Source organism: Strigops habroptila, chromosome 6 (assembly GCF_004027225.2).
Source record: "Strigops habroptila isolate Jane chromosome 6, bStrHab1.2.pri, whole genome shotgun sequence".
NCBI lineage: Eukaryota > Metazoa > Chordata > Aves > Psittaciformes > Psittacidae > Strigops > Strigops habroptila.
In genome coordinates, this window is record NC_044282.2 from 44,009,265 (window position 1) to 44,032,385 (window position 23,121).

The 23,121-nt window shown below is 36.2% G+C and overlaps 1 protein-coding gene across 18 annotated transcripts in view; it reads right to left on the reverse strand.

Moving 5' to 3' along the window:
* The window catches only part of MYT1L (myelin transcription factor 1 like), a 301,101-nt gene that overhangs the window by 209,385 nt on the left and 68,595 nt on the right, over positions 1-23,121 (reverse strand). For 17 of the 18 annotated variants that reach the window (XM_030489651.1, XM_030489647.1, XM_030489655.1 and 14 more), the window contains exon 2: positions 6,712-6,825. The exons of the other annotated variant lie outside the window; for it this stretch is intronic. The gene's annotated coding sequence lies outside the window, so the exon portion shown is untranslated. The remainder of the gene's footprint in view (positions 1-6,711; positions 6,826-23,121) is intronic. 18 annotated transcript variants of the gene reach the window in all.

The window sequence follows — 23,121 nt, forward strand, 5'->3', positions numbered from 1 at the left end:
GTTCAGTGTTCTATAGAACCTAGAATTCCTCTCTAATAAACTATTAATAAAATATTTAAAAATTGTATAAGACACCCTTTTTCATATGGGCATTTCTTTGGGTGTCTACAAAATACACCAATCATCATTCCTCTGTCATAACTACTATCCCTTATTTCTCAGCAACTTTTAGATATCTTGCAAAATATACATTCAGCAGCAGATTTGCAAAGGGCTACTGTGGCAGATTTAAGTATAATATTTAACAAATTTAAGTATAATATTTAACATGCAAATAAAGTTTCACCGCTGCCTTTGTATTTCAATTTCAGCCATACATTTTATTGCATTGATCTTACTTTACATACTAAACACACAGTACTGACTATTTCAGTGATTCTGATAATTTTCCAGTGCATTTTGCAAGTTCACTTAGCACAGTCGTGGTACTGCTGTCTTTAAAGTCAAATGCAACTACTTAACACAGTCAATTGGATCTTACTTTATCTATAGCAAATTCTTTTCAGGCCGATCAAATGAAACATGTTCTATAGCTATGAAACTACTTTTACCTTTAATAGTAAGATAAACTGATTTTTACAACACTTGCACTTATAAAGCAATTTTTATTGCTGTTAACACATTTGAAACTACTATAAACAAAGACAGCTAAAAACTGTAACTCTGAAAGACAGGGAAAATAAGGTAGAGATATTTAGTCAACATTCACATGTGATTCAACTTAATTTCATGTTTTCACCTGTGGAGTCCATCGTAGTTCTGTTCCCAGTTCCTTTTGAAAAACATGCCATCTATTTAAGTGGCAAAACAAAGATTTTGGCTGAAAGGCACCACTACCTGAACACAGCTAATACGCTGTAAAGCAGAAATTAGAACACTGGTCTTCTAACTTTAAGTTTCTTGCTTAATCTGAGACAGTTCTGCAGACTGTATTTCTGAAGCTTGAGGGGTTTCTACTGAAGTACATTTGAGATTATTTTTGGCATCTTTACACTGGGTCATGAAACAGCATGTTTTGGCACCTGCTAGCCTCACTAGCAATCTGCTTACTCCAGGCTGTCATCCTTGTGCTACTCCTGGGTATGCATCTGACAAAGTCTTGCAGGTTTGCTGGGATCCAGAGTTTCGCAAACAGTGGGAGAAGAGCGGCATGTGAAAATGCTGTGTTGGTGTTCAAGTGTCTTAGACTGGACTTTATTTGTTTATTTTGTATTTTAAATATATAATAAATAACATTGTTCATTCCTGTGTGTTCCATTTTACTGCTTATGGTTGATACTTAAAGCAAACATAACCAAAATAAAGCAGAGATCCTTTCTGCAAAACTCATTTGTTAGCACTTGAAAATATTCATCATGGGGACTTTCAGGTATATTGCTCTAACCACCTCAGCTGCTGGGGAGTTTAGTGAAACTCTGGCACTAACAGTAAAGATTATGATGGGGATACAATTTAAATTAGTCTACTAGGCTGCATTAATTGCATATCCTCACTTCACTGTCTACCTGCAGAGATTTCGGACTGAGAAAAAAGTATCTGGTTCTGAAATGGTTTACAAGGACCAATCAAAACCATGGTGTGATCCTGTACATACAGATTATTAGCAGAGATTAGTAAGAAAATGATTCCACAGGAACCAGTGGAATAACCGAGGACAGATGGATACAAATTACCTAGTCGCACAGTAAAGTCTACTCAGTTTTCACATTTAAAATTATTAAGTAGGAGAAGGTGGGGGTGCAATATTTTTATTTTTAAACTTATCACCTCATGACTATGACTATGAACATGCACCCCAGTGCAGTGAAACAAGGACGTCTGAAGGAAAAAGTGCTTCCTAAAGAGTAGGATATTTTCCTCTGGCTTAGTTCCTATAGACATAGAGTTCATTTCATTTACCTTCAGATATCTGCAATATAGGCATCAACAGCTAGGCTGATCTCTAGGTTTCCTTTATTCTCACTAGCAAGGAACATGCTATTCTACAGTCTGATTCATTTGACCTATTTAGATGGCTACCTTCCGAAAAGATGAATCATGCCCTAAAAGTGTCTATTTCTCTCCACTGACTATAAAGGCAGCCTAGCCAAAGACAATTCAGATACAAAGGCATTAGGACAGATAAATTTCACCCCCAAAGCCATGAAAGAGAGCATAAGAGTGAATGCTATTTTCAGCAATATTTAACTTCTGTATGATTTTGAAATAGAAAACCATCCACAAGGTCATCAAGAGGACAATACTACTGAGAGCTGGTGAGAAGCAATGCCCTGCTCTGTCCCAAACCACAGTGGACCAGCTACCTCTTGAAAGGAGCAAGGTAACCATGAAATCTGCACCTTCCCAAAAATGTGTTTGGAAGAAGAGAGGAAACTTTTAGAGTACCCATCTTTCTTTAAACTCAGTCTGCAATAACATGAATAAGGTCATAAACTGTATTTGTACACAGAAAGGGCTACCGAACTATAATAACTTGCACATGCTTTGCCTTCCCACCATGCTTTTAAGAAACTTTTTAAAACAGTTTCTCATTATAGCTTTGATTGGCTAGAAAACATGTAACTTCTGTTGACTTTAGCTACTTACTGGATAAGATTCTTTATAGCTTTTATCAAGCATGTTCCTTTCCTTGGCATTCTTCAGTGCACTGAAGATGAATGTATGCTGTAGAAATGTACTTCTTTTTTGTCTCAGTGTATGAAGGTCTTTTTTTATACATAGGCTTGTTAATCAAAGCTTTATTTCTACTGTATAAAATCATAGTTTTGACCTAACTCAACCCTGATTCAAACCCTATTTTATCAATGAAAACTTCATCATAACTCCACTTGGCTTTCAAATTAGTCTTCTGTGTCTTCTGTGGCTTCAGAAGAAATACTTCAGTTAGACACAGCAGCTCAGCAGTACACAGACGTTCATGTGAAGTGGAAAAAAAGAAAAAAGTGCATATGTGCTAAGATACTTTTGCACAGCAAAATTTACCACCCAATATTCATAAAGACAAAAGAATCATTTAAAATCACATAACAAAGCTAAAAACTGGAAACTGGTCAAAATAAAGCTACATGCTAACCCTTCTTCATAAAATGCTGGAGTAGTTCCAACCTCCCTGCCATGGGCAGGGACACCTCACATTAGACCATGTCGCCCAAGACTGTCCAGCCTGGCCTTGAACACTGCCAGGGATGGAGCATTCACAACTTCTTTGGGCAACCTGTTCCAGTGCCTCACCACCCTCACTGTAAAGAACTTCTTCCTTATATCATTAAATCATTTTTCACCTCTTCTAATCCAATTACACCAATACTTCCTAAGTGTTAGCTACAAAAATGATCAGCTCTTTCATCAGATTTCTCTTAAAAAACATCATTACTTATGATGCATGCTTCCCGTGATGTAGGATTTGGATTTATACATGTAGCTGCTACTGCAGAGACCATGCCCTTTGAGAGTGGGTTTAATTTGATTTTATATCCCAAACGATTTTCAGAATGCTTTAGGGATTACATATTCTGGCAGGCTGAGGTATATATCCAATAAAACACAAGATTTTTTTTTTTTTTTTTTTCCATTTCTTATTGGTGATGCTACCCTGACCTGGTGTTTTCAGCTTTAACATAACTGTTCTCTGTAGCTGCTAACATCAGCAGCAGCCTGCAATCAATCACAGTTGGCTCGCCCATGCAATATAAACAGCCATGTCTGTTCACAGGAGCAGAGATGCTGCCTAGAAACTGCAATTTAAAGAGCCTACTGCCTCATTTTTGAAACCACTTAAGTCTGGAGAGAGGAAAAGAGAAAGAAGCATAAATTTATGTGATGATTTCTACTACATAAATTTATAGTGGTAATTTATAAACTGTAAATTTAGCAACATGTGACATTTTGATTTATGAACTTTGCTTTTTCAGATCATATTAGAAAAACTTACCCTGCCAACAGCTAACATCATGACATTATATTTGTAATACTCTGAACTAACATAAGACATTATTTTGCTTTCTGCATCCCTGACACTCCATCAACATCCTTACATAAGAGCAGTATGATACAGAAGTATAGAGAATTCATTTCAGCTAATGAGGGAAGCTAACATTTCTGAATACTCAATTATTTGAGTGGGGTAACTAAGATACCAGAAACACGGAAAGAGACCTGATTTTGCTTCAAAAGCAGAAAAAGCCCAAGCACAACCCCTGATCTTTAGGTTTTGCTGAATTTTGCTCAATACTTAGCTAAGTGTCTTGCAAGAAGTTTGTGGCATAGACAAAACCTGAATTTATCTTTTCCAAATCTAAGCTAATTCTCTGATTAATGGACCAGACTTTTCTCATTCCCTGAGGCATTGTAGAACAAGCAGGAAGAATATAAAACTGGCTAAGAAGAATACTGCATACCAGGGATTCCTACACTGTCTAATTAGCCTTGCTTTACTATGTCTTTTCATCATGGTGGCAGGGCAAACTGAATAAGCAGCAGGGATAAAGTGCCTTAAAATCACTAATCTATGATAGTGTCCTCTACGGGTCTGCATCCTGTAACGGACCAGGGCATCCCCTGAAGATGTCAAATAACTACATCAAAATGCTTAAAATGCTATACCTTTCATTGGATGTATAATATAGTACAAGATAGAGCTTAATATAAAGCCCAGAATGATGTCTCTATCTGTCATCAGCTGAAGTGAGCAATCCTCACGAAGACTCACATTCACACAAAGAAGGGAGCTTACATGAGGTTTTCAGGGGTTAGTTGCTAAGTTTCAAACTGATTTAGTCACCTCTAGTATATACAACTGTCAGTTTGTATGTCAGTCATGTCAGATATCTGGAATGTAAACATAATAATTAACAAAATGTGTGTATCTGATATTCTTCTGCAGATATAAGATCAAGATGTATATATATTTTATGCAGTCAAAAAGAAAACAGCAAAAATCACACCAGCAGGGTTTAGTCTGCAAGGTTATGCCCTTGCAGAGCTGCAAAAGCCAGTAAGACTGTGAGAGGTTCTATCTGTAAAACATCAAACGTAAAGAAGGTAAATATTTCAATTCAGACTCTGGGGCTGTTGTTAACTGCTTATGAGTTATCTCTCTGTTCGTTTTGATGCAGAACTGATTTTATTCCCCACGCACACACACACAGAGGCCATGGTTTCTTAATTGTCTTGTTCTGTGGCCCACTACAACAGAAAGATCATCTCACAAATCCATTTACTTTTCTCATGCACATTCCCTCACTTCTCAAACTTTAAAATTATTTAGGAGCCCACCAGAAAGCACCACATAGATTTCTCACAATCCCAAAGCACAGTTCAAGTTCTATAACTTCAACCTCTCCAGCTGATGTCCAGAATGTCTTGCATATTCTCACCCCACCTTCGCAGATTATTTTACTGCTTTCTTCTTCTTATACTTGCATTTCAAATTACTATTGCTTTCCACTGAGATATGCTGTGTCTCATCAACTCATTACAGTAGATTGGCAAAAAATAAATCAGAGGTAAGTTTTCTCTGATATTTAAATTTTCCCTATAACTTAATTACTATGTAATGTAATTAACCGATTTATGCTTTATCTTCTTTTAGTATAGAATTCCTGAATCTAACTACATTTATAACTGCTGTCCAACATCATCAAAGGAACCAAGTCAGTACACCAATATATTATATATGTGCCTCTATGTTATAAATTATTCATCTTTCTACTGAACTTTGTCCTCAGTTTCCTTTGAGAAGTGGGATATGTGACTTTTAGCAGAGCTTATTCCCCTAATAAAATAAATATTCTGATGTTCTTTTGGCAAAACATAGGGCACATGCAAGAAAATAACAGCACAACTGTGTCCTGCTATATTAGATAATAAAGGTCTGTAAAAAATGTCTCCCTAACAGCTGCTCAGCATGCAACCTGATACAAACCTTTTGAATTTCTGGGCAATGCATAGGTTTTCTAAATGAGAATTCAGTAAAAGAAATAGGATGCAAAAAAATCTCTGTGATAAACACCAAGGGAACACTATCTATTTTCTCTATATTCCACACACATGGCAGGCAAACGTATCCAGCATTTTGCACAAGTTTGCAAGCAATGCTTAAGAAAAATGCATTCTTCAAAACTGAAATAGGTTTATCATTACCAGCCTCTGAATTCAGTTCATCCACATTTTGTACACTTACACACTCAGTTTATATGCTCATTTGTTTTTCATGCCAGCATATAATAACTACAGTGATTATCTGGAGGTAGGATGGCACTAGGGGAAGCCATACTTAAACACATAGCAAGTTTTCCAGCCAATCTATCCTGCACAGCTGACTCTGCTGTTAAAGTTTAATGAAATAAAATTTCCCATTTATTTACAATAAACTAAAAAAAAAAAAGAAAAAAAAAAAATCTGATTTCACAGTAAAAAGAATTCCAGTGTATCCAGGTGCAAAAGGATTCAGGCACTCATTCCTGCTCTGTGTAACTTCAGCAGCAAGAATAATATATGCATCATCTAATTTAACTGCAAATGACTCTCTTAGCATGAATTGTCTGTTTAAAGATAATGCATAACAGAACTCTTAGCTGCATCCCAGAAGTCATGCTGCACCAGGCAGATAAGATCACAGTGGTTACCAGGAGTAGTAAATGGGAAAAGCACTACAGGAAATGAACTCTTGTCAATAATCTCAAGAGAGTGCTATATTTAGGTCAATTGTACCTGAAATTGTTTGTGGGGTAATTGCTCTTTGGTACAGACTCTGCTCTCTGAGCCTGTCAGAGTGCTTGTAGGTCCACTGGATCGGATTCACCAATTTTCTTCCAGACTCATTTTCTAAAAGAGAAAAAAAAACAAAAGACAAAAAAACTTTACTAAAGGTAGCAAGCTTACTAGGAATGGAGAAAATCACACGTGTTATTTTAGCTTTTAAAAACAGGCTTTCAATAAATGCATTTAGTACAAAAACTTGTTCCAATATCCGACTGGTTTCCTCAGTTTTCTAGAATATAAATTTGTTCAATTATTCAGAGTTTTTATTTGGTGCTGCAAAGACTTTCTATATCCAGTCCAATATCTACAGGGATTTAGAGCAATCTTTTGCTGTTGTTTATCAGTTAATAATCAATGCAAAATTAGAATTGGTCTTAAATCCTATGATGTGTCCTAGTGCAGCATTATTCAGGCTTTAATTCAGGTTCAGTCCTTGTCTGATAAAACAGCCTATTGTTTAATAATTTAAAATGTTTTATGCATGTGTTTAGAGAAATGTGATAAATTCAGTTTTGGGAACCCAATTTAATGAGCCACATACTGACTCTTTACAGCAGTTAGCTGGATTCATACAGGTATCAGAACACGGCACCTAGTCCTTCTGTCTTATGATTTCTTAGAAGAAATATAATATTCTGCTTTGATAGCACAGTCTCCAGCAGTATTATTCCTTTTTCATATTAAAGACTCAGTATTAAAAGGATGAATTTTAAAGTAAGGAAAAGCCTCCTCTAGCAGCTCTTCAGCACATGTTTACCTTCTACACAGACAGATACAGCATCATACTTGTAGTCATTCCTCAGTGCTTGTGATTAGTGTCTACCATAATTAGAGGAAATGTCATGATGTAACTACACTGCTGAAGAACAGAAATGTACTTTTTATTAAAAAAAAACCAAAGGGAATAAGATACTCTGCTGAAAGCTGCAGTAGGTGCATCGGTTATTTGAGCTATTGTTTCTTGTGTAGAACTTCAAATTCAAAGATACTCATTAAACTGAGTAGATGGCAATAACAGACGAAGTGTTAATGGGGCAGCAGTGGAGTGTGTCAGGAAAATGAAGAGACCCTGAGGGGCTCACCATGCTGTTTATGCTCAGCTAAATTCAGCAGCATTGCCATAAATCCTCTAAAAGATACTGTACTCAATTTCTTATATGCTACTTTTCAGGCAAGGAAATATTCAACGAGATTAGAAAATGGGAACAAAATTAAGCTTAAAAACTATTTTCTATTAAACAAGCTGTTTGCATGTAAATGCATTAATTAGTATATTGTTAATACTTTTTTGTAATTTTAGAAAAACACAGAGAAGGTCTTTTAATCTTCAAAATAATGCATGAATCTAAGTGAAAAAATCTGAAACTGTAGACAGGAAAAGAGCCTTTTAACCAAAGAATTATAATTTCTTTCATAAATTCTTTTATAATTTAAGGATCAGGTTTCAATATCAGTTTCTTATATATACAGTTCAGCTGGCTAAAACACAATTACGCATAACCCCAACAACTTTTCATGAGAGTCCAAAATTTTTTATTTATAGTTTGTTTTTTATTATTATTATTATTATTCTCAGATGGAATTCTGAGGGAGTAAATTAATGTTAGGAAATATACATAAGCCATTAATTCCAATAATTTACTGCTTAAAATGAAATATCTTATATACAGTTCTACACACATCTTCATGGTGATATTAATCTGCCTTTTCTCTTTGATCGTAAAAAAAACTTTTCCTACGTAAGGATAGATGGACTTGCTCTTATGGAGAAAATGGCTGTAACACACTTTGCAACTTCAATTGTAAGCTCAGATGCAGGTAAGAAATAGTTATTTACACAATAAAGGTACCAACGAAACTGTTAGATGCTTCACATAGTCTATTTTTCTACTTTTGTTTAAACGGTACGCTGATGTTTATGATTTAGAAGTTGCAGGGCGTTGCAGAAGGGACTCCACGCCGGAGGCACCGGGGTTTCAGCACCACGGCTAGCGACCGGCCGCCCTTCGGAACAACCATCAGCTCCTTCCAACAGCCGTTGACTTCAAAATGAAAGTATCTTACTTCTGGAGGTAGTGTAAATAAGTGCATGTGCTTTGTATATCCTAATTTGCTGCTGACTTAAAAATATGCTAAAAATTAAAATATTGGGTTTTTTTCTGATGGAATGGCTTTACACTGAAATAGATAATATTTAAATTAGATACCAGGAAGAAGTTCTTTCCTGTGAGGGTGGTGAGACATTGGAACAGGTTGCCCAAAGAAGCTGTGGATGCCTCACCCCTGGAAGTCTTCAAGGCCAGGCTGGATGGGGCTTTGAGCAAGTGGGAATAGACACCGCTAGTGGAAGGTGTCCCTGCCCGTGGCAGGGGTGGTGGAACTAGATGATCTTTAAGGTCCCTTCCCACCCAAACGATTCCATGATTCTATGATACTTATGACTTTTTATTATTTGAAACAATGAGAATTAACAGATCTGAAAATCAATCAGTTGTTAAAATACGCAAAGACAGGGCTAACAATGCTGGTTTTCACTACGCACTCCTGGGCCTCTACTTCAAATCGAAAAATATGATGTCCAACAGCACTCTTGCATTTATGGGGAATACTGATTTGCATATACAAATCAAGTCTCCACATATGCAGTACCTATTCAGAGAACTGCCTCAATATCAGCTTGGCAAACGCACATCCAGCCATAGGCAACTCGCTTACCCCTGAGAATACTGGAAAAATAAAATCCCCACAGTTTTTCATTAGAATTCTGCTAATGATAAAAATCCTTTGTTTCAGGAGCCTAAACAAAAAATTCAATTACCCTTGCAAAAGTAGAAATATAGGGTACTGCTTAGCACCTAAGAAAAGCAGATTAAATGACATGACCTCTGAGATGCCCTAAGTGATGTACTTACTATGAGAATGGCAAAAACACCTGGGATGGATGCTTTATCTTTATAAGCAGTAGACATTTTAGTGACAACCAAGAAAATTCTCACAAAAAGGTTAAATTCCAAGTGATGCTGAAAACCAGCAATTCCCACAAAGGTCATAAAGAGCTCCCCATTCTTATTATCCCCAAAGCTACAGAAGAAAAACTGAACCAGTAAAATAAAATCACAAGGAAACGTCCAGCTCAACCTCACTCACATGCAACCACCATGTGCCTTTCATGGGCTGTGTACATCCTCTGCCTCCCTCTGCTCTGCTATTTGAACAGTAGTGGTCACTTGAGTTGTTGCTTGCAACAATTTAGTTTGCTTTTCTGTTTCTTCAGGGAAGGATGAAATAATTACAACTATTTCCAATAGCTGTCTAGTTTTAAAATACATTTAAAGAATTGAGTTCATATTAATATTTATGAGATATTTGTGATTATGGACAGATTTTAGCAGATGACAGATGATGTAAATTTACAGACACTAAAGTCATGCTTCTGATTATTTAGATTAATGTATAAATAAAATACAGTGAGCCTAGTCCTGCTTCTGCTGACATTAGGGAGACTTCTATCATGCTTTTTAATGGAAATCGTACCATAAACCCAACCTCTAGCAATAAACATTAAGTCAAAGGTCAAGAAATATAAAACCAAAAAGTTAGTTAAAAAGCATTAGCTGAATAACAAATAAAATATTGTTTCTCCCAGAATATGAAATCCTGAATCCAACTGCAAAAATTAAGAACCTAACATAAGGTGAAAAAATCTTTTCCCTATTATTACATATTTGCTGTATTACCTTCCTCCATCAAGAACACATACACAACTACAAAGAGTATTTGTGAGATTTTACATTAACTTTAATGCAAATCCACCAATAGTCAGTCCCAATCCTGCTTTGAAATAGATATTTCCTAGACTTATAAAACACTATTATCTATAAATAAAAGAGGATGATTAATGTCTGAAATACAGAAATATACCAGAGTGAATGCCCTTCATCAGAGGAAGAAGATATCCAAAGTTGAAAGTTAGTGCTCTCGGAAAATTTAAGCACTGAAAGCAGACAGTCCATCTGCATCCTCATCAATACTGGATGTCATGTTTTCTGATGTCAAGTGTGGCTTAGGTAGGATTAATGGTTCAAAGAATCAGTTGCTGTCAAACAAGGATTTAAAACTAATGGGGAAAATATACAACTGGCACTGAAAGGAGTTTTTGGAAAGGCTGCATGCACTCCTCAAACACTGGTTAAACAGTTATCTCCTGACTGTGAGGCACACTGGAGAAAGTGGGAAACGGTGTGCTGATACCTGAGTAAGAAATCTGAGGACTTTCCTGATTGCAGAAGGTAAAGAGGATGGTGAAAACACAACAGAAGTCTTTGCAGCGTTACTTGTGGCTTTTCCAAAGTGAGCAATGTGTCCAGTGCCAGGACAATATTGAATCTGAAAACTGCCTTAAGTAGGAGGAGGACACCCCAACAGCAGTGGATGAGTCAAAATGTTGTCCTTTATCCTGCATATTAAAACCCTACTACAAAGAAGATTATATTAGGAGAAAGGCTGTTACATTAAGAGCTGCTGATTTGGAGGCATTTCAGAAGTCAGCAAATACTTCTTCTGTGTTGAGATTTACCTCCTTGATACAGTGTTACGCAGAGAGCCAGAGCAGGAGAAAATCAGGAAGGTAATCAAAGCAACTTGCCAATGATTAAACGAAGTGTAGGGCAGAGAACTGATTTGCCTTTCTGGATCTTTCCTGCTATTTCCTGAAGCACACCAGAGGTAGTGATAGCATCTTAGAAAAAAAAAATAAAAAAAATATAAAACCACCCAAAAAAACCCACACCAGATAAACGGAAGTGTAAAACCAAATAGCATTAACCTACAGATTACAGACCTATACACTGCAGACTATGAACTATATATAGCAAGAGTGATTAGCCGGTTTAGTTTTACCTTCCTACACCGATGACTATCAGAGAAGAATTTTATTATAAGTGAATGTGGCAAAGTGAAATGTGTTACTGATGCGCCTACAATGCCAGATTTTGGGCAGAGCTGTTTACACAGTCTAATGTGCACCCAGGTCAGAACTACCTAATGACTCCAGGTGAAAGTACTGAGCACCTACTGACTCCTCTGTGGACTGAAGCCCAGTTTTATCATCTGTTGCCACAAGTTAATTCTTTATTCTCTTTCCTTTAATCCTTAACTGAATTTATTTAATAGCAAGACCATCTTTTGAACAAAATGAAGGCAAAAGTGCAATACCCAGCATATTGTAACATAAAGATGCATAGAAGTAGCCTTTTCAGTACAACAAAAAAAAGGCTCTAGCCTGGTCCAGGAAACACACTATATTCACACAGTGGATCCACTTTCTGTGTCTTTGTTTGATGGTAACTTAAAATGTCCTATGATGTACCTGAGGCATGTTTAGAATAAAATTGACACACGTCTTTAAAGCCTAACGAGCAAAGATCATATACATAAGAGAGAGACAGATAGGTAGACAGCTATTGATCTTTATCTTTTATCTATCTCTCTATTTATAAATGGGAAAGGAAGAAGGACACACACTAGCCTTACTACTATTTTGCCATGTGCAAACAAGCTTGATTGAATAGTGATTTTTTCATACATTGCTGAAATCTGCTTCATTGTTGTCAGAACAGAAGAGAGACACATATGGGGAGGTGCTCTTTCATTGTCATACACTGTCACCCCCACAGCTGACCCTCTGAAGCTGCAAGTTCTTATGTCCCTTGACCAAGACAAATGAATACATTTCAATTGATTCCTCTTTAAAATAGTAATTTACATGAAGATACTTAAGATTCTCAGAACCAACAGATTATCTATACGTAACTATGTGAATTAAATGCAAAATAAAGTCTGTTACTGCAGTACTAATTTTAAAAAACTGAATGTGGAAATGAAAGCATTGAGTTTGTTTTGCAGTTAGTCATACTGCAAATAAATATACTAGTAGCAAACATATGAGCAATAGTCATTTCAGCATGTTTATAGTACATTATAGAGGCTAATGCTAAAATACGACTCTGGATCTGAAAATCATCATTAGGTATACTCAGTTGCAATTATTTACATCACGGAAAGTATTGCTGTGAATGAAACTTACTGTTGCTTTGTACAGGAGTCACAAAGATTTGTTTGAAATACAATTGGTCTTTTAGTGACACTTGACAAAAAAGAAAAGTATAAATAATGTTTACAAACTGGTCTATATTTATGATTATGTATATGAAAACTAATCTTTACTACTAGCTATTCATTGCCCTTCAATTATTTTGTTGTTTCAAAGACAGCCAAATCAAAACCTAAAGCAATACATGATCATTCACACACTAAGAATAATTGTGTGTACGTGTAAACAGAAATGGTAACTCTCCTCCAAGGCTGACATTTGTCTTCATGAACAATTGGAAAATGCTTGAGAAAAATGAGCATTTTTCCACTGATCGGATTTCTTTGCAAATGATTTGTGAACAGATTACAGAACTAAATGAATCCCAAATTGTACTTATAGTAAAAACTATAGCCATGGCCATTACTTTCTTACATTAAAGCATTTCATGGTTTCAGACTATTTCTCAGGTGACATTAGCTCAGAAACCCACTCTTCTTTCCTCCCCATATTTCAATAGTATTGTCAGGTAAGAGAACAATAATTGGTATCACTACTTCGAACAGTGCCTTGGATGCAAAGCTGGGATATACCCAAGTTAGCTGGAGACAGACAAGACAACTACTACAAAACAACCCAACACAAAACCTACAATAACAAATAAATAGAAAAGCAAAATATGTTTATGAACATATGTGTTAGGAGGACAAAGCCTTGGGTGTTCTTTGATGCAGGTATAGAAGATCTCAAATGGGCAATGGGATATTTGTAGGGCAAGTGCCTACAACAGATTGATTTCTAATAGTGTCAAAAGTAGAAAACTAAGGAGTGCTGGCGTATCAGCTACAATGTGAACTGCATACCAAAGAGTTGTACTGGCATATCTGTGGAGTAAATGCAGAGCATTGTTGAATGAAAGAGAAAGCAAAAACGCTTGACCAGCAGGTAGAACAGATGTTGAGTAGGTAATTTATGGATTAAGAGATACTGCAAAGTAAGACAAGCTTAAAATCTATCTAGAGTCAAAAAGACTTGTAATAAGGTCATAACAAACAGAGGTGCTGGTTTACAAGAAGGTGTAACAAAAACCACAGGAATACTCCTATTTATAAATTAATGGAGAAAACTTCTGCCCTCTCCTTACCTCCTTAGAATAATAGGAGAACTACTCACATACACTCATCATAGTGTCCAAGAACTTTGGGTTTCTCAGTGGATGTAATTGTGGAATGTGGAATTGTGGATGACGGACTGCACTGGCTGGAAAACCATGATACAGGAGGAGATAACGTGACATGCTGTGTGGTGCCAGAGAATGTAATGGCCTTTACAACAGGCACAGAGGAAGCAGAGAAAGGTAAGAGACTTTTCCCTTAACTGAAAAATTGTTCAAGACTTAAAAGAGAGAAAGAAAAATATTTCAAAATACTCAGTGGTCTCACGCAATAGCCAGAGCTGTGGGTGATACACAGTCAGCTCCCTGCCACATGCCAAAAAGGCATCTCACAGCAAGTCTGAAAAAGCACAAGATGGGCATCCTCTTTCCCCTGGATGTGAAAGGTAAGAATAGGAAAGACAGGTGAAATTAAGAGCCAGTGCTGAGAAGATGTTGTAATACCACATGTCTGTACTGTTAAGCAAAAGACACAAAGCAAAGTAAGGAGAGAAGCAAGAGGGAGAGATGAAGGAAGAGAACAAGACATCTGAGCTTTGGGTCACTGAGGTACATGGAAGAAATTTGAGGAAAAGATACAGAAAAGCAAGCATGAATGGGTGTTAGAGAAAATTAAAGAAGATCTTATTAACATTCTTATTGAGAAAGCTAATGAGATGTGTATAAAAGGTGAAGGTTACAAATAGGGTAAGAGAAGGATTATTAAAGTGAGCTGAAGCTTTCAAGTAAGTACCAGAGGTAGTGGCAAAAAGGACATAGGAATGCCAGCTGAACATTTGTCATGACTTGCAATATTTTAACTTTAAAATAAAGCATTAAGGTGATTCTCCTACAAAGATAGGATGAGAGATTTAGAGTTGTTCAGCCTGGAGACGAGAAGGCTCAGGGGAGACCTTGCAGAAGCCTTCCTGCACCTAAAGGGGGCCCTATGAGAAATCTGGAGAGGGAATTTTTTACAAGGACATGTAGGGACAGGACAAGGGGGAATGGCTTTAAACTGAAAAAGGGCAGATTTAGATTAGATATTGGGAAGAAATGCTTCAATATGAGGGTGGTGAGGCATTGGAACGAGTTGCCCAGAGAAGTTGTGGCTGCCTCATCCCTGGAAGTGTTCAAGGCCAGGTTGGACAGGGCTTTGAGTGACCTGGTCTAGTGGAAGGAGGTTGGAACTAGATTCTCAACATTACAGCTCCTGTACTTATGTAGTATTATCCAAAATGTAGGTGTAGTTAGATGTAGTATTATCCAAAATCAGCCTACACATTGTAACATTTGATCACCATGCCCAGTATATCTCAGACCATCACAATAATTAAGGTAATGGTATCAGGCAGCTTCTTCTCTTCAACTCCGGAAGTTCAAAAGCTTCTGTTCACTGACAGATTTCACTGTTCTAGTCCAGTGGCTGTTGTTTTCACTCCTTTTCTGATAGTTTGCCATTTTGCAACAGATTTGCAAACTTGTTAAAATTCTTCAGGGTTTTCTCAGCATCTTCAGCTTTGATCCAAGTCTCATTCTGACAAAGAAAATTATTTTGTGAGTCAAAGATCCTGACTAAGGACACAGAGGATAACAACCTGCCCTTCTACTCCAACTCCTGGACAGGTATGGGTTGTTTTGTTACAGACACTGCAAAAGGTAACAGCCAGTTTCCCTGCTGGGGCAGAGCTGCCACTCAAAAATCAATGTAAGAGAAGGACTGTTGCAGGAGGAACACACTGAGGGCAGGAACGCACCTCAAAAAGCCATAATGTACATGGGTGAGGTGACTAACATTTCTGCAAGAGGAGTATCAGCAAGTGCAAAGATATCTGGCTGCACCTCAGCTTTCCAGTAATAACTGTAAGAGATGCAACGAAGAACTGCAAACATTTATCTCTAACTCTTGAGCCTTAGACCTCAAGTGTGATTACTTTCATGGCAAAAAAAGACAACAAGTAAGTCTCTCAGACCCAAATTCTCAAAAGTTTTTAACCTGCCTAAGAACGTTTGAAGATCTGAATCTGAATGTGTGGAGTCCCCAGGGAACATTTAAGAGCAGAATTTAACACTGGAAGGAAAATATATTAGGAGATCTACTATGTACAACTAAAACCAAGATGTATTTACAACAAGTTCCATCTTGTTCCCATTCAAGTCAACAACAACAAAAAAATCCTACTTTTTGCAAATGACAGCAGCATAACATCCATAAATTTAGGTAAGACATCTGAAAGTGTCCCCATGTGCTACCCAGTTACCTGAGGACTATAGTATAAATTAAAACAACTGTCAGCAGTTTAGATTGATTCTTCTCTTGTTGCCATTATTGATATAGATTTCTATTACTGAAATAAAGATAAGTTAGACCCTAAACCAACAGGCAGTTTAACATCATCAGCTTAGACTTCAATTTTTTCTTTTTTTTATGCATACTTTAAATAATCAGCACTACTCTGAATGAAACATTTATTGCAGAAACTCAAAGGACTTCTCACCTAACTTTTCATAGGGGTTAATCAATAAGCCTAATTAAAAAAACCTGCAACCTTCAATCATTCAATTGCCCAGGACTTTCAGTAATACCAAAAGTAAGGAGAAAAGGCTCCCTACTTGCCATGATTGAGAAGCTTCAAGAAATATTAAAAACTAAGTGCAGATATTTTGGCTTGCCAGACAGACGGCAATGTAAAAATACATCTGAATCACAGCAGCTATGAATCTTCACCTGCAAAGTCAGTGACAGCGTAAATAGTTGTGACTGAAAAAGGTCAGCAGGATTCCATATATGTTTCTGTTGGTTCAAGCACTGAGAAAGATATAACCACAGCAACAACCCACAGGTAGTCATCCAAGCGCTATTGTGTAACAAGAGCGAAGAGAAGCACCAGCGGCTCAGATGCAAACATGGTGAACACAAGATGGGCACAAAGACTGTCAGATGGACAGGAAAAGGCAGAGAGAAGGAAAGATGATGCATATCGTGGCATATGTTACCTGTAACGCAAAATTTCAGTATGAAATTCTTATTTACAACATAAAAACACCCTTATTGAAATTTGTGAACTTGTCAATATGTCATTACTGTTTTCTTTCTAAAGATCTGATTTATATTTACTAGAGTATATTTCCATTGTAGAAACTTTTGTGACTGTTAAAATGTACATTCATTTTCATTTAAAATAAACAAAATATGCTGTAATGCAAAAAGGTTGAGAAAAATAAGAGGATTTAAATGAAAACCAAGCATACATTGTCAGCAATAAGTACCATGAAACAGCTGACAATTTTTAAATAGTTGAAAGGTTAGAGAAATGTAAAAATATGAATGGACATGAGAAAACAATTTTCCATCTCCTTTCCTGAGACTCCTATTCAAGCAAATAAAAAATTACAAGAAAACATGCAAAAAAGAAAAGCATTAATGAACTTCAGTAACTGTACTAAATCACAAAATCTAGTCAGGAATAGGCTGCTACCATAAGGTAAGACAGGTTGCAGACACTAGTCCTTTATGTAAAAGCAAATGTCAAAAGAAAAGCTCTGATATTTGGTTGTGGGCTCCCACTTTTCACATAGGCATTTCCTAAATCCATGTTTGATGAGCTTCTCTAGCTATAAATTCTGTAAATTCCCTCTGGAGCAGTGCAGAGTGTGCTTCATGAAAATGTCATCTGCCAGCGCTGCAATTACTCACACTCCAGCAATCATGTGCACAATGCAGAATGGGTCGAATTCAGGTGAGAACGAGAACCAGCAATCAAGCCTCTGGAATTGAGAACAAAGCCATTTTCTTTCATTTGCCATCAACATAACCATCAAGGCCTTAATTACAAGGCAAGTGTCAAGCCTGGCTGCTGAAAGGCTTATTATTATACAGCTCAGCTTCAAATCAGTTTTGTATTGATGAACTGCAAAAATGAGGAAGCCAGCTTAGCCCGACAAGAAAAGAAACAGGCACTAACTGATTATGTGATTGGCAGGGGGAAAAAAGGACATTTAAAAATACGTTTTTAGACAGTAAAAGAATTAGTGAACAGCACACCTAAAACCTTTCTATAAACATATTTTCTCTCTCAGCAGCAAATCAGGGTGGTTTGATAATTCAAAGGACACTTTCTTTATTTGAGATCATCGTAGTATCCACAAAAGATACTGCAAAAAGACTCTCTTTAGGTCATGCATTCTGTTTTTCAGAGAGTAATGCATGTCTCTGAATGTTCTCATTGCCCCCTTATATCTAATTGCATGTATATAAATCGAACATACATAGAAATACTAAGTGAATTATACATGTATTCACAAGCCCTTGCCCAACAATTATCTATTCACATTAGATTAGTTGTCTTCATATTGAACAGCAGATGAGAAATTATCATTTAGTAAGCAACAGGATTTATGTTGATTCCATTGAATTATCAATAAGTACCACTTTACAACTAAAAGTCAAATGTCCTCTCTCTTACCATTTTCTATATAAGACTTTTAAGCATAACAAATAATGAATGAACTGTTAGAACAGGCCTCAATTTGGAACTGGCTGTTGATACAATATTACTGTTATCATAAGTGTTAAATCTTGTTTTGTCTTTTGCAGGTTTTTATAAACCCATATTCTGACTCAGACGCTGTATGTCTTCTGCGCTTAGCTCATTGGTCTGCCTTTTTGATATCTAAGATGAATAGGTGCACCTATAGCAGGTGGGAAAGCATTTCGGTCAATGAACATTTTACCATCAATTCTATGTATTTTATCTAAAATGGTGACAGTCATAGCTCTTTCTTTACCCATTGCTGTACCCAGTAGATATACAACACAAATACATTTTTCCTCTTGCAACACACCACATCCTGAAAATTCCAATGGCTCATGCTTCAGCAGGATATTAAAGAATTAAAAGTTGGTGGCATGAGAAAATAAACATTAACACAAAAAAGATGAGAAGACATGACAGAGAGTCACACCTCTATTTTTTCATTCACTTTCATTGGTTATAAGCTGGATTTATTTTCATGGGTTATATATATTATATACAATACACACAAAAATAAAACACTCAAATTTCGGAGATAACAGAAAGATAATGCCTGCTGAAAACTATTCAATATATTTTACCAGGTGGGAAAAAAAAAAAGGAAATTAAAAAAAACCCAAAAAACCCAGACTAAAATCGATGGAGATTTTTGGTTTTAAGGGGAAAAAAGTAGTCAGGCTTCCAGGCCATGAAGCATGTTCAGGTAATCTCAATGGAGATTAGGCACTTTTATTATAACTGTTTCTACTTACATCTTTAGACACCTAAGTATTTTTTCACCTTTTTTTTTCTTCTTCAGTTTCCACTGAAAGTCAAAGCACTGAATGACAAATCAAGGAACAACATAACATAAAAAAAATAAAGTAATAGTGTAACTAACATTCTCATACATTTACCATCATGCACCTTTCTTTTCTCTACAGATGTCTCCTGTCATTTCAGAGCTCCTATTTTTCTCCCTCTTTATCCTCAACAAACAAGAGCAGATTTTTCATCAGAAGTAACAGACTTCAGCACTGTGCATATGTTGAGGGAATTACACGAGACAACTGCTTTCTTCAAGTTTATTTATAAAATTATTTATAGTCCATACAATTTGGGAATTCTTCATATATTTGCAGTTAAGCATGTGACTAAGAACCCTTCTAGTTTGACAGAATAAGTGCAACACCCTAGCCAGTACAATATTAGTTATCTCTGACATCTAACATATACAAGAGATTCTTTCAAGTAACATTATCTAAATACCACCTGGTAAAACAGAATTACTATCATTTGAATGCAAGCTAACAGAAATAGTTTTCCAGCTACGCAGTATAGTGGAAGAACAACAAACAAAACAAACAAACCCAATCTTATTTAAAAAACAAGAAAACAAAAAAACAAAAAACCTTTCATATGAATAAACATATTTTTAAACTTGAAATAACCGGGCACACTCAGGGTGGGAAAGAAAAGGGAAATCTTTTCTGTGTAATTTAAGGATACCACCTACAAAAAATCAAACAGAATACTGCTTGCCCACATTAAAATTGCCACCATGGCAGAAAAAAATATGTTTACATTGAAAAGGACAGTTGCTGTTCTAAAAATAATTTTTGTGAAAGTGTTGTTTATAATTATTGCAACAGTGTATTCCTACAGTTAGGACTGCACCAACATCCACTTGGCAGGCAGTGGGAAATCATACTGAATACAGAGGAACTGCAAGCCAATACCTCGCATGAGCAAACAGCTGCATAGATTTGAGTAAGCTATTGACATTTCTAAACTTGAGTTTCATCAGGTACTGAACAAAAGAAAACCTTTTTTTTTTTAGTTTACACAGAAAGTCACTTGAAAATGAAAGAAACAAATATAGAGGATTAACTCTTACTCTGTTAATTGCTAAAAGTTTCCAAAAAAAGTTTATGAGAATTTTGGAGTCCACAAAGAAGATGGACTCAGGGTGAAAGGAGGAACTAGACAAAACTATAAATGCATTACTTTTGTTTGTTTGAAGGTCTTAATACAAATCTAATTCTAAAAGCTCATGATTATTATACATAGCTTGTGTCTGAGTGCCTCAGTTTTGCATAATCAGTCAAAGATGTCACTGAGTTGCTGAGACAACTATGGGCTGCTACAGTTTAAAAGACAGATACTTTTTTCATTTCTTATGGTGGGTACCAAAGGTTACCCATCACTTTGGATAGTCTTGGTCATTCTGCACCCTCCAGTTGTCAGGAACAAATGGACAGTGAAAATTCATCTAAATAGGATCTTCTGGAGAAGATCCTGATGCCATCATTTAGTGAATGGCATTACTTAGATGGGGCAAATGCTTCAGGTATAAATTAGCAAAGTGAGTGAGATACTCAAGTTTCTAAATTATCCTCCAGAATCATTCACTCAATTTTCTTTCATAAATTTTTATAAGGATTTTATGACCCAATTACATCTTTACATGATAGAGCTCAAAAGGAGTTCTCATTACAAAGGTCATAATTTCATGCGTAATTACTGCATGAACCAGAAAGGTGTCTATCAGATAGAGGTTTTTATGTAAGTTTTAGATTAGTCAAGGTTATTTTTTCCCATTTTTTCTGAACCAATTTCTTATTTTGAATTAGTTAATGAAAGCTTTGCCATTTACTTCAGTACATACAAGACTTGGACTTCTCTTATAAAAAGTCTGAAATGTAAAGCAAAATACATCTGCATCTTTTTCTCTACTCTTACTCTTAAATGCTCCAAATCAAGAATGGAGTATCCAACAGATCTTGAAATAAGAGAACATTTTAGGTCTTCCTTTGACTTGAGTATCACAACACAGTGTATAGTAATTTGACATACTCAGTTATTTAAAAAATAATAAACAATAACTGCAGAGCAGGATAAGAAAGAAACTTTTGAGCAGGTGGCACCAGATGAACTTAGATCTAAGTTCAGTGGGACTAAGAAAAATAATGTCCTAGAGGACAAAGACTGATGTGACTGTAACTAAGTAAGTTCTTTTCTCTGCAGTCTTTTCTCTCATTTCATGACATCTTTGTTTTCATACTTTTACAGCTAGACAACAAGAATTTGAAAACCTTCAAAGGCAAAAAACTCTTCAAAGATTATATCATAGAATCATAAAATCATAGAACGATTTGGCTTGGAAGTGACCTTAAAGACCATATTGTTCCAACCCATCTTGCCATGGGTAGGGACACCTTCCACTCGATCAAAGTGCTCAAAGCCCCATCCAACCTGGCTTTGAACACTGCCAGGGATGGGGCATCCATAACTTCCCCGGGCAACCTGTTCCAGTGCCTCACCACCCTCATAGAAAAGAATTTGTGCTCTTTAATAGTGGAAGAAACACAAACTGAATACTTAGCTATAACATTATAGGGACATAAAGTAAGCATTTTCCCTCGTGTTGACTGAAATCAATATTGGCCAATTTCCCAGCTTTCCAAATCTATTACTTCATAGGTTACTATCATCTATTGATCTTGCATACATCTTTCTTCTTTATTAAATCATTCTCTAGACTCAGAGATCTGCATAAGCAGGGCTGCACAAAAAAAAAAAAGGCATATGAGTTCATCTAAAGGGCAACATACATGCTCACGTTTATGTATGATATCAAACAACAGAACACAGGCAAGTTTAAGGCTTTGTTTCTGAAGGGAATGTCTTTCTCAGACTTCCAGTTCACATTATTGGAGGTAAAATAACTCTTATGCTAACCTAAGGCACATAATTGCACATTAATTCCAGCTGCAGACATACATTTTCACCTTTGTACTTCTGGAAAAATAGCAACTACTTTTGCCATTGCTATTTTTCAGGAACAGCCATTCTTGTACATTTTTTTATACAGAAAGTAACATGTAAAAGCATTTTCAGCATAAGTTACCTCTGACCAACAGAGTCCACCATTACTATTGTTCAGTCTTTTATTCTTCACCCTCTACAAGACCAAGAGATCTGACTGGAAACAGTAATAAAAGGATAATTTGTTTTGACATCATGATGCATTTGGCATGATTGCTCAAATAGGACAATTCCACAATCTATATTTAAAACAGTTAAACTTCAGATAAACCCAGTGGATTTAAGAATTTCTGGGCTCCTCATTTCTGAAAGCTTCTCTTCTCTTGATCTTCCTTCTTTAATTCCTGGCTCCATCAAGCTGCACTGTTCCAAAATAGTGGCAGTTTCAACAGCATATTACCAGAGTCAGAAGAGAAGACATATAGATCAAATTGCACATTAGCAGCAAAGTCAGGAACTGGCAGCACAAGTGGACTTTCAGAAAGTAGAAGGCAATGGCACACTAGGAAGAGTGCTTAAAGTACACATTAGCAGAAAAGTTCTGCCTCTGTGTACTGTGTAGTCTGTCAATTACTCATACTATAATCCTCAAAGACAGAAAATTTTGATAATCCATTATTAGGATGACGCACACAACTGGTCTAATCTCTACCCAAAAAGAAACGGCAAAAGGGCAAACATTTTCTAGTCAGCAGGGAGCAGAAAAACACATTTTCTTTACTTAGAGAACCACATTTTTTGAAAATAGAATACAATTAGATTGTTTTGATGGA